The sequence below is a fragment of the Stegastes partitus genome, unplaced genomic scaffold (assembly GCF_000690725.1).
Source record: "Stegastes partitus isolate 25-593 unplaced genomic scaffold, Stegastes_partitus-1.0.2 Scaffold1300, whole genome shotgun sequence".
NCBI lineage: Eukaryota > Metazoa > Chordata > Actinopteri > Pomacentridae > Stegastes > Stegastes partitus.
This window is the reverse complement of record NW_007579031.1, coordinates 113,134-123,640: the sequence shown is the minus strand read 5'-3', so window position 1 is coordinate 123,640 and position 10,507 is coordinate 113,134.

Here is a 10,507-nt window from a genome sequence, read left to right as displayed (position 1 = left end):
GAAATTACTCCACACGTAGACGACAGTAACACAGCCACAGACTGCAAAGCTTTACGATGTCATTCTGAGGAATTGAGGAAAATTCTGGTTCATTTCAACCATAGTTCTTATTAATGTGGCTTCACTATTCAAGTCACTGATTCCAATTTAAAACACTTTTTTTGTCCAATTCAGTGAATTTCCAGGTCTTAGATGTCCCCAAAGTAAACACAGTTTTGAAAAAAAATGTTAGAAATGGCATATTTTGTCCATTAAATGTAACCATGTTGGAGTTTTGGAGTTGCAGGTTTGGGAGCTCCTGCACTAGCTGTCCATACTCTGTGTGCTGGAAGAAAAGTCAGTATTCATACACATTAGTGCTCACGTTTATAACACGCATAGAAACAGGAGAACGGTGGGACAGGAAGTCTGACACCTGCTAACTATCTAAAAACTATCGAAACCTTAATTCACCTTTAATGCGTTAAAATAAATCAGAATTATCCTGAAAAAGCAGACGGAGGTGGTTGCTCCGTATTTTTTCTTATCGTCAACAAATCTCATAAGAAAATAAATGAAAGGGTCAGAGGCTAAACGAGGTTATAAATATGAAGTTTCTTTTTATTATTATTGATTTGATTCTTTATGATTGGTTTGATAGTTTTCACAGCTCATCAGTAAACGGGTTCACATGCACATGCACAAATCACATCATTCACAAAACACACGTATTCTATATTTAACTGAAAAATTACAGAACAAACACAAAACTTCCATTGTGGTGATCTTAAAGGCTGTGTGCCGCTGTGGGGAAACTTAATTATGCGATAAATGCATCATAGATTCCACAGAGTTCAAAGAAAATAAGTATGAAGCTACTTCTGCTGGATCACGAGGCCCTTTTTTAACGTACAACAACGGAGCTTTGCAGCACAACATCTCAGAGTTCTAATAGTTCTGTGGGTCTTTATTTTTTCATGCGATTTGTTGACAATAAGAGAATGAAAGCCCGGGACCAGACTCCTCATCAGCCCACTCCGGTGTTTCCATGTTTTCAGGCTGCTCAGTGTTTTTCTTCTTCTCTGTGGAAACAGAGGAACATGAATGTACGCGCTGCCTTATTCTGCGCAACGTTTTATAAAGAGAACCATAACGAAGGCTGCATCACCGACCAAAACCCTGCAGCCTTGTGCTCGTTGTTTTAGTGGTTTGATTAATTGAGGCTCCTCCAAGAGCTAGTTTAAAGTGTCGATATTGTTTTCTCCTGATTGATAATTGAGTGTTTAGTCGGGGAAAAAAAACAAAAGCAAAATGAACCATCTGACAAAAACCAAAAATAGTGATGAAACTGGGAAAACAGGCAAATATACATTGAAGAAGCTATTGTCATGTTTTAACTAATAAAATGATCAGAACTATTGCTAATTGATTATTTTTCATCAATAGTTTCAGCTGGATTGATGTTACAACTGATTGAAGGTGTTTCTGATTACCTTTATGTTCCCACTCAGTGAGGAAGGCTTTCCTTTGTTGGTGTATGTTTATTTTATTAGTCTATATACATATTTCTGATGGGAGGCAGAACCAGGGTGAAGATTATAATCTTGCAAGGCAGCGATTAAACATTTAGATTTTGTGAAAAGAGGACTGACGATGAAAACAGCTCGTGCCTTCAGTGTTTCATTTCTTTTAGAGGAAAATTGGAAACTCTTTTTGTTTCAGCTGAAGTGTAGATTTCTCTAAACATAACCAGGAAAAACAAAAAACAAACAAGTGTGGCTTAACGTGATGAGGAGACAGAAAGCACAGACTCTCAGGAGATTGTTTTTTTGCGTTTTATCACCAGTTTCCAGCCGTTTTCATGCCACAGCTCTCGTTATATCAGTCATCGAGTCTGTGTGCCTCAGTTTGGAGCTTTATTCCAAACCCTGAAGATGTTTGTGTTTTTATCACAGCTTTTATGTGAAGGTATTTACAGCATTTATAGCTCATTAAATAATTTCATTTCAAATCTAGCTTTTTATGAATTAAGATTGGACCCGTCCTGAAATAAAAGCGTGTTACTCAGAGATGCTGGGTTTTTTTTTTCTTCCTGTTTTGTTGCTGGCGGATTTCACCTTTAAGAGCCCGGTGGGGGGCAAAGCCTGGAGGCTGAATAAAGTTCTTGAAAATATCAGGCTGGCTGATGTGATAATTAAACTCGGTGAGGTCATCCCTGTGCACAACAGGCCCACACACTTCCTCTGGCCTTTTCCCTCCGTATCCTCTTACCCTCCTCCGCCTCCGCCTCGTCACGGCAAAGTTGTTATGACGACCAGAACAAACACAGAGGAGGCGCAGCTGTGGGTGGAGGGTCGCTGTCCCACTTTGCTGTGGGTTTGGCAGGTCAGCGGCGCCTGGCCTCGTCCCGTCAGCCGCCCTCTGGTGGCGGGAGACGCTGCCGCTTTCTCTTCTGCTTCAGTTGAACACAAAGCAGTTTGAGCCCTAAACGAGGTCACGTACTCCTCCTGTGCGGCTCCATTGTTGAACGTCAAACCTCTTTAACGCACACTTCTGTCTCTGTATGAAACGGTCACAACAACAATAATAACTATTGTCAAGCTGAAGTTCAATCTGGAGCACATTAAGTATTATCAAACCAAGCAAACTAAAACAAAAAGCTCTTTAATTAGACTGAAAAGGTGCAAGCTCAAGGATTCAAGGCCTTTATTGGTCACAAACACAATTATACATAATATAACAGGCAGTGAAATGTATTGTGCACCTGTACCACCCCTAAACAACAACAATAAGTGTAAAAACACACAAGAAACATAGATAGATAGATAGATGGATGGATGGATAGATAGGAATTGTCAAATAGTGCAAAAAGGAACTAAAATAAAGAAAACAATAATTATATATACAATACATACAAGGTAAAAAAAAAAAGCTGAAGCCAAACCTCTATATGTTTGTTCCTGGATTTATTTCATATTCATGTGTTGTTTTTTTTGGTAATTATTTATTATTACCCACTTTATATTCAAAGTAAATAAATGTATAACTAACTGGAAAACCACAAACACACCATTCTACTTAACATTGGACTGACTATAAACCACAAATGTTAGGTCAAGTTCTTAATCAGTGCACTATTTTGGAGTATTTTGTTAACGATTATTTTGCACGATTCTTTTCATGAACAACTCTCTCACTTATGTTTCTTGTTGTTGTTTATTATTCTACCTGTTTATTCCATTTTTGAGCGTTTTTACAATCTAAAATGATGTGAAATTCAAGTATATGTAAGTAAACGTTTATATTTTAGAAAGGAAAATGTGCTAAATGTGAGTTTTACATCCAGATCTAGAAATGGATATCAGCAGTAGTAGCTGAGCAGTACAGATGATACAGTGTGTTCTCTGGTAGCGTCCCAAAAATGCAACTGGTTTTGATTAAGGCTGCAACTAATGATTAGTTTAATTGTTTGGTTTATAAAATGGGCTGCAAGGTGGCTTGGTGGTTAGCATCATTGCCTCGCAGCAAGAAGGTGAGGACACTCGGGATCTCCTGCATGGAGTTTGCATGTTCTCCCCGTGCAGCGTGGGTTCTCTCCGGGTTCTCCGGCTTCCTCCCGCACGGTCCAAAAACATGTTGAGGTTAATTGGTGATTCTAAATTGTCCGTAGGTGTGAATGTGAGTGTGCTTGGTTGTCTGTCTCTAAGTGATAGACTGGTGACCTGTCCAGGGTGTCTCCTGCCTTCACCCTGAGTCAGCTGGGATAGACTCCAGCCCCCCATGATCCTAGTGAGGATTAAGGTGAATAGATAATGGATGGATGGATGGATGGATGGATGGATATGAAATATTAGAAAATGGTGAGAAAGTGTCTTGTTTTGTCCACAACCCAAAATAATACATTTACTGCCACAGAGGAGAAAAAAAAACTAGAAAATAATCACATTTTATAAGCTAGAATTGGAGTGTTTTGACTTTTTTTCTTTAAGAATCACTTAAACCAGGGGTGTCCAATCCGGATCCTGGAGGGCCGCAATCCTGCATGTTTTAGATGTTTCCTTCTTCCAACACACCTGATTCAAATGATCAGGATCGTTATCAGGCTTCTGCAGAGCTTGATGACGATCCTGATCATTTGAATCAGGTGTGTTGGAAGAGAGAAACATCTAAAACATGCAGGACTGTGGCCCTCCAGGACCAGGATTGGACACCCCTTTCAAAACAGTTGGCTGCTTTTGAACTTTCTGGTCAAATTTGTTGTGAGTCTTTTATGTAGAATTAAGTCCATAAATTGTTTAACTCAACCGAGACACTCAGGGAAAGTTATCTTTTATATTAAATTATAAACTAATTACTCACTGGCAAGGATAAAAGGATTCATGTTTTGCACAATCTCACACATTCGTACCTGAAAGAGAACGATTAGTGATCGTGGTATAGAACTGAAGAGGAAATGTTGTTAAATGTTTCTTGGTTTTGACACATCTTTGATTATAAAATCACCCAAAAACAGCACAAAGTCTGACTTTTTCTGTTATTTCAACCTCTGCATCCCAGCCTTTATGCTAAGCTAACCATCTTCCATTAGCAGCTTCATAAAGTGACCTCGCTCTTGTTGATTTTTACCAGAATGTCCAAGAATTCCTCTAAACAGAGCCTGAGTAGGAGAATAATTTAAACAGGTTTTATTGTTGGTTTGCACTTAGAGCTCTCAGAGACCCTCGTCAGCTCTGATTTATTCGTTCCATTGAGCGAACGAGAGCTGGAGAAGCTGAAGCAGCTCCGACGAGGCTTTTCACTTCTAAGTTTAGCCGACTGACCCACCAACAGCACAGAGGACTGAAGTGACAAAAACCCTTTGACGTGTGAGCAAACTTTGTGCAGCGCCTCACTATTGGCCGGCCGCTGATCCCATTCAGATGTTGCCAGGGAGAGCGACCCTCCACCCAAATCACACACACGGACACACAAACGCACACAGATCTCACACTCCCTCCTCTGGCATTTCGCTAATTCCCACAGGAATCTGTAGAGTTCAGTCGAACCTGTTCGGGATAGTAAATGTGCTGCTGCAGAGGAAGCTGAACAGATGAGCCGGTGACAGTCGCCTCGGTTAAACGACAACAACAAACTCAGCAGATGTCGCCGCTGGTTTTTTTTGTAGGTACCAAATGTAGAGTGTTTAAAAAATGTTTTCCCTCATTGAAAGCTAGAATGCTTGTATTGTCATCATACACAAAGTACAACGACATTAAAAGACAACTCCAGTGGTGCCAAATACAAGAATAAAAAAGACAAATATATCAATATATTCACAAAAGGAGCCAGTAGGAAGTAAATACAGTTAGAAATGAGCATGGTGATAGCCAAACAGTACAGAAATATAAATAATTTTAGATAATATATATAATATAATGCACAAAAATTACAAATATTTTTTCTTTTTATTGCTTTTCGACACTGAATCATGGCCAATTTCATAAAAAAAAAAAAAATTTCTGGGCAAGAATTTACCAAAAAAAGACTCTTTCATGTCAAAGTGAAAACTGATTTCTACAAAGTAATGGCACCTGCATAAGTCATCGCCTTCTTTAAAGTGATCGATTCAACACAGATGCAGCTAGTTGGTGCTAAAGGTGACACAGTTAGTTAAATGAGAGCTATTATAGTATAAAAACATCTGTATCTGCAAAGTGTGGTGAATCCTGGATATAACTACACCATGAAGACAAAAGAACACTGAAAGAAACTGTGGAGAATATATTCAGAAAATATTCATTCCAGGACAGTTAAATCCATCATTAAGTGGCAAAAATATGACACATGTGTAAATCTGCTTGGAACAAGTTGTGCTTAAAAACTAACCGACTGAGCAAGAAATAGACGAGTGAGATTGGCCACCAAGACACTGATGACTCACCTACAGAAGTTACAAGCTTCAGTGGCTGAGATGGAAGAAGCTGCATAGAACTGTTGCCTGTTCTTCACCAGTCAAAGCTTTATGGGAGAGTGACAAAGAGAAATCCACTTTTGATAGACGCTCATATTAAATCTCTGCTAATGTTCACCAGCAGGAGGCATGTGAGAGACTCTGAAGTCAACAGGAAGAAGGTTCTTTGGTCCAGTGAGACCAAAACTGAGCCTTTTGGCCCTCAGATTACATGCTATGATTGTGGAGACCAAACACTGCATATCATCACAAACACACTGTGAAGCATGACGGTGGCAGCATCATAACATTTGGATGCATCTCAGCAGTAGGTTGAGATAGAGAGTACAATAAATGCAGCAAAGTACAGAGAAATCCCAATAAAAGGGGAAAATCCAGGTGGTGGATACGTTCATAGGTACTGTATTCATTCATCAATTTCATTATAGGAAAAAAAACAGATTTTCATGAGTAAAACTTGCAAATAATGAGTGTATACTGGTAAAAACAACATTTTCTTTTTTTAAATTTATTTATTTTTGGGATAATGCAAAGTATTAGTCATCAAGGAGACAGATATTTAGCACCAGTATACATTTACAGTGAAAAAACTAGAATTACACAAACTCCAACAAAAAAGTTCACGAAAATGGTTTTGGTCCATTTACATTTTATATATGTTTAAGAATAAACATTAATAAACATAGATGAAAAAAAAGTTTATCCTTTAATGCTGATTTTAAAATATTAACATTTTATATTTTTTCATTATTATATCTACTTTTTTTACATTTAAAACCTTATACATCCTAATGTTTTATGATTAGGATTATTATTGCTAGTTGTAATTTAATAATCAATACTGGTATATTTATCATTATACTTTTTATTATTATTAATAACAACGATACTACTACTACAAATAATAATAATAATAATAATAATAATAATAATAATAATAATAACAATAATATGCTAGTAGCTTTTCTGGGTTTCCTACTACCAGGTGCACAATGTGTTTACTTTTCTACTTTTGCATATTAACCTTAAATTTGGTTTACTTGTGGATAAGAAGTGTAGCAACCAGAACATATCAAATAGATATAGAATATATTTGTAGGTTTACTATAAAACAAAAGCATATAAAAGCAAAAAATTGTGTATTTAGTGTCCCACAGTTTAATGAGTAAGAGGGATGAGCAGCATCACCTCAAGTTCAGTTCAGCGCTTCAGTTTATGATTAAATAAAGAAATGTGAAGTCACATAGAAATTAGGTTAGGTAACGGGTCCAAAAGCTTCTTGCACTGCTGACTGAAACAGCTCAACCGATGAGATCCAAGTGTCACCGAGGGCATCTGCGGTATCCAGCGTGTCTGGAGGCTGCTGTGGGTGGGAGGTTGGGTGATAGCGTGGGAGGGCCGGGGTGACCGAGGTGTAGGAGCTCATAACTCACACAGATGGTGGACCAATCAGCAGGGCCGACGGGGGCAGAAAGCCGGTAGGTTACACTCGGAAACTAATATACACACGACACTGGACGGACGGACGGACAGACAGACAGACAGGGAGTCAGGAACTGGAAGCTCTGTTTCTGCTGGATTTCACCTGAGATCAACCCTCAGAGGTAAAGTACTCCGCTGACTGTCTGTCTGCTTGCAGGGTGAAAGGAAAGTGGCTTTTTGGGAAGCAGTGCACCATGGGAAAGGTGTTTGGGATGAGTGTTCAATTTGTAGGCTGGACCTTGCATGTCTTGGAAGACTGATTAGAAAGCTTTCATATTTGTTCAGGTGTATTTAACCTAAAGATTGGTTTCCACTTGCTTCACTCTAAACTCCTTGAGCCGTCCACTCATGCAGCCTCTCTGCTTCGGGACTCGGGGCGAGTGGACTCTCTCTGAGTGGGAAGTGTCTCTGTTTTGATCCCCCAGTGTTGGCTGTCAACATGGCGAGCTCTGAGTAGGAGAGACTCTGACAGCTGGACGGCCCAGTGGAAGGCATCTCTGCAGGCTATTTATACTCACCTTCGCTGCTCCACCACTGGTGTCTGTTCATTCACGCCCCGCCACGGCAAATGCCAGCGCATTAAACATCCTGCCAGTTACAAATCTGTTGTTTCGGCAGCGGTTGGGTTTTTGTGTCGTGATGGGAATCTGAGGAGCTGAAAGCAACAGGAAAAGATACTGTAGAGATTAACACTGAACCAGTTTTCTACTGTTGGAGCGTTTTTTGGGGCCTGATTTAAACATTACAGAAACTTGGTTAATGCCTTAAACTGAAGAAGACACTTGTACTATCAAAGATATGAGCATAATTACTGTTTAGATTCATATAGGACAATAAATACACATTAAATAATGATTTAAAATATTTTGTTGGCATATATTCGGGATGGAAATGTTTTTTCTTGTTGTGACAGTAAATGATTTTTCAGTTGTAGAAACAGTGTTAGCATTACAGCAAGATATAAAGAGACTCTAAAGGAAATAAAAACTAAAGAAAGTCTTGCAGGTAGCACATAATTTTAAGAAAAACCTTGAAGGAAGTCATTGACTTGCTGGACATGACTTGCAGATATATAAACCTTTAGTTTTTAGACAGAAGACCTCAGCCTGGGAACCTAAACGTGCAGAATGATGCATATCGTACTAAAAGGTTAGAAAAATAACCAGGAGGAGGTTATTAGGGATTTAAAAACCTGCTGGGAGCCGCTGAGAAGAGGATGAAACAGGAGTGATGTCATCATGTTTTTTGGTTCTATCTTTACATTAGTAGATTTTTTTTTCCAGGCAGGTAAAACCACTCTTACGTAATGCAAACGTGATGAAATAAGAGCATGTAAAATGCTCCTAGCAACTGAAAATAGACCGTGTTTTTGGAAATATTTTTACGTTGGTAGCAGCATGATTGTATAAGCTTTAAGACTTTTATTACAAGTGTAAATAAATGTGGAGCTTAAATTCTCACACAACAGACAAAACATTGTTTCCATGTGACTTTTGAGCAGAAAAGTCAATTTCTTATTTCCAAAAAAGAAAGTTCTGCAACGTTGTACCGATGTTTTCAGTGAGACGTTTGTTTGTTTTTTTTTAGTTCCCAGAATAGTTTTAAACTTAGAATAACTAAACTAAATATGCTGGTTGATAACATCTGTCGTGCTCGGATGTTTTCCAAACTTGCTGTGCTGAGACCATTCTTCGTTTGTTTTCATGTAACAGGGGAACATTGTGGGAACATTTTCTAGATGCTGGGACGTGTTTGATGACGTCTCAAGAACTCCCTAAAGAACATTGCAGGAAAATGTTCCACCTTTGTGAATAAGCCACATTATAAAGGACGCACCGGTGTATCGATAACATCTGGATAACATTTTCTGAATGTTTCTAAAATGTGTTCCGTCAAGAACATCCCCAAAACGTCCTCAGAACACTGCAGGAATTTTTTTTAGAATTTATGAATCAAATATCATCTGAGGCCTCAGTAACATCTGGAAAAGAACATTATGTTGCAGGAATGTTATCGGCGATGAAAACATTCTTAAAAGGTTCTTTAAACATTTAATTAAATGTTTTCTTTAAAATATTATTAGAATTTGCAGGTAATGTTAGCAAATGTTGAGCTGGAAATTCAGGACATTCAGACCTTTATAAAACATGGTATCATCAACGTACCTATATTCTAAACCTGACTGTAATGATGCAGCTCTTGGTTCAATCAGAGTGTCTCGTCTCGTCCAGTCTCCACCTCGTAGATGCGCCCTGACAGAGGGATGGCCATACCCAGGATGCTCAACTCCAACACACCCTTCATCATCGTGGCCGGCGGCTCCGAGCTCTCCTTTCTCGGCAAAGAGGACGACGACGGTCAGGGATGCGAGGAGGAGAAGGACTCGCTGGTTCAGGCCATCGCTCCTCACCTGAGCCGGGTGATGCAGCTCGGTACCGCCAAGCAGGTGGTCCTGGAGGGACACGAGGAGAATCCCTGCGTGTCCATCGTGGCCCAGGCTGAGAGTAAGAATCACAGCATGGAGACAGTGCTGACTGATTTATAGAAGGGGATTTTTAGGATTTCAGTTTGTCATCAGTGGAAACATTTTGCAGGACGATTCCAGGGATGCAAGAATTAATGCTCAATCTGGACCATTTTTAGGTGATTTTAGTCAGATCAGGACATGATGCATGCTGTTTCTGTGACTTAAATGCACTGATTTTATTTTTAGATAGTAGCCAGTGATGGAAAAGATGCTCACATTACTTAATTCATGGTAAAAGTTGATAGAAGTCTTTGGATTCTCCATAATTGTCTTGCATTTAATATTGAAACTTTCTGTCAGTTTAATTTCAGGAATTATTTGAGGAATTTATTGTTCATAGCTGCCGAATGTGCAAGAAAGCTGAACTCCTGGTCTGATTCTTCCAGGGAAGCCCAGGCCTAAATGTAGTTTTTGGTTGATATTTTAGCTCCAAGACATCCCTCTTCAGACCTTGAAATAGTCTACAAGCCTTATCTACAGCATTGTTACACATCTACAATTGTTTGAGGATGACAATAGCTAGAATAGAAAGACCTAAGAGATTCCACAAACCAAATCTTGAAAGTTGA